The sequence below is a fragment of the Lynx rufus genome, unplaced genomic scaffold (assembly GCF_022079265.1).
Source record: "Lynx rufus isolate CCGP_SWC_20201006 ecotype Redwood Valley unplaced genomic scaffold, mLynRuf1.p SCAF_2, whole genome shotgun sequence".
Taxonomy (NCBI): Eukaryota; Metazoa; Chordata; class Mammalia; order Carnivora; family Felidae; genus Lynx; species Lynx rufus.
The window spans coordinates 211,058,783-211,061,437 of record NW_025814834.1 but is presented as its reverse complement, the minus strand read 5'-3'; the positions used below and the strand labels follow the sequence as shown (position 1 = coordinate 211,061,437).

General features: G+C 41.1%; 1 non-coding gene across 1 annotated transcript; it reads right to left on the bottom strand.

Moving 5' to 3' along the window:
* Positions 1 to 1,190: 1,190 nt before the first annotated feature.
* On the bottom strand, positions 1,191 to 1,322 carry LOC124516810 (small nucleolar RNA SNORA70). The gene has a single exon (XR_006963199.1). It is a non-coding gene; the product is annotated as a small nucleolar RNA SNORA70 (small nucleolar RNA).
* Positions 1,323 to 2,655: the final 1,333 nt, after the last annotated feature.

Genomic DNA, 2,655 nt, shown 5'->3' with positions numbered 1-2,655 from the left:
GATCTTGGCTCAGATCATGATGTCACAGTTTTGTGAGTTTGAGTCCCGCATCGGGCTACGTGTCAGTGCAGAGCCTGCTTGGGATTCTCTCTCGCTGTCTCCTGGCCCTCCCCTGCTCACGCGCCCTCTCTCTGAGAATAAATAAATAAACTTAAAAAATTGTTTTAAGACGAAAAAAAAAAAAGTCTCCATAACAATGACCATGTTTCCACATTTACATAATGTTTCTCATTTAAGGAGTCAAAAAAAACCCAGTGAACTTTATCCTGACTCTCCTGAACATATACACCTTGGATTTGAATCGCATTTCTCAGACTACAAAGCACTTTTTTTTTACATCCATTCTTTGTTTTACTGGATCTTCAAAACAACTCTGTTTTTGAAACTAACTCGGTGAATGTTTATTGAACAACTACTGTTTGCCAGACATTAGGTTAGTTTAGTGGCAAAGCCACACAAAGATCTTGCCAAAAACGTTTAAGAGACATGACCAAGAATATAGGAAGTAAATCGAAACCTTTTGACTGGTGTGCTGTATCATTATTCTCATATTCAGTCGGGGAAAATGAAGCGTAGATAACTTCCTGGTCCTGACACTGTCTCTTAGTGTATCGTGGCATTTCTTGTATAGACTTGTTCAACCACATCTGTTTACCAGCATTTTACATCCATGTATTACAGCTTCTGGTCTCTCACTAGATGAACTATTTTTTTTTTAGATGAACTATTTCTATCAATTTATTATTTTTTTTAGATGAACTATTTCTATCTATCTATCAATTTATTATTTTTGGACAGGAAGGGACTAAGATTTATTGATGGGGCTGCCACAAGAGGGGGCATTGCCAAGGTTCTCCAGAGGGCAGGGCAAGCCATTTGTTCAGAGGGCCGCCACTGCAGCTGTATTTGACCCCACAGCCACCTGGGGAGCTTTTCAGCCACGGTGTCTTTAAATCCGTCCACATTAAACTCAGTAAAACCCCACTCCTTGAAGATGTGGATCCGCCAGCCACCAGGGAACTTGAACTTGGCCCTGCTTAGAGCTTGAATCATATGCTCCTTGTTCTGCAGCTTGGACATGATGACTGGGCCAGTGTGGACCCTGGTCACTGTGCCCTGAGGCTTTCCAAAGGTACCTGCATACGTCTGGAGTCTAGATTGGAGATAGCCTGAGATCAGACATGAATGTCCACTGTCTCCAAGGTCCCTTAAGGCAAATCATACAAGCAACACTCTGCCCACACTACCAAAGAGGCGACTGTTTACAGCCTTGCACACTGGCCCCCATGGGGAAAGTGCATGTTCCGTTTAATTGGCTGAGACAGATGAACCATTTTATATTCCTATCCAAAGCCAGTTCCTTCCCGTATGCAGTCCTTCTCCCCTACTTAAGAATCTGCATCCGGTCAAACTCTCCTGCCCACATCAGTTATCCACCGTATAAGCAGTGGTATAAAAGAGTCTTGTAATTTCTTCCATCTTAAAAACAAGCAAACTTCCCTAGATCCCATTTTCCCCAGCCACTCATCCCTCACCAGCTACCTCTCCATTTTTCTGTTCTCCTTTTACAGCCAACTCCTCCCATTCTCTAATTTAAATGTCAATCAAGTATTTACTGAACAAATGTAAGGATGGTTCACACAAAGATAAGGAAATTCAAATATTCAGAAGACTTGTCACAAAAAAAACCCCAAAACTGGTTCTGTTTTTCTTCAAAAGGCAGAACTATAATCAATGGTTAGAAACATCCAGCATGGGGCACCTGAGTGGCTTACTCCGATTAGCGTCTGACTCTTGATTTCGGCTCAGGTCCTGATGTCATGGTTCCTGAGTTTGAGCCCCACATCGAGCTCTGTATTGACAGTGCGGATCCTGTCTGGGATTCTCTCCCTCTCTATTCCTCTCCAGCTTGTGCTCTCTTTCTCTCTCTCTCTCAAAATAAATAAATAAAGTTAAAAAAAAATCCAGCATGATATCTGTACAAATAATTTCATTTTCCCCAATATAATAGATGCTATACTTTTAAAATTTATTTTTAGTTAATTTATTTTTTAATATGAAATTTATTGTCAAATTGGTTTCCATACAACACCCAGTGCTCATCCCAACAGGTGCCCTCCTCGATACCCATCACCCACCCTCCCCTCCCTCCCACTCCCCATCAACCCTCAGTTCTCAGTTTTTAAGAGTCTCTTGTGCTTTGGCTCTCTCCCTCTCTAACCTCTTTTTTTGTTTTTCTTCCCCTCCCCCCATGGACTTCTGTTAAGTTTCTCAGGATCCACATAGGAGTGAAAACATATGGTATCTTTCTCTGTAGGACTTATTTCACTTAGGATAACACTCTCCAGTTCCATCCACGTTGCTACAAAAGGCCATATTTCATTCTTTCTCATTGCCACATAGTATTCCACTGTGTATATGAACCACAATTTCTTTATCCATTCGTCAGTTGATGGACATTTAGGCTCTTTCCGTAATTTGGCTATTGGTATACTTTTTTTAAAGTAAGAAAGTATATATGGGGCGCCTGGCTTCCTCAGTAGAGCATGCAACTCTTGATCTTGGGGTTGTGAGTTCAAGTCCCACATTGGGGCATAGAGCTTACTAAAAAATAAATAAGTGAATAAATGAATAAATAAATAAATAAGAAGAAAG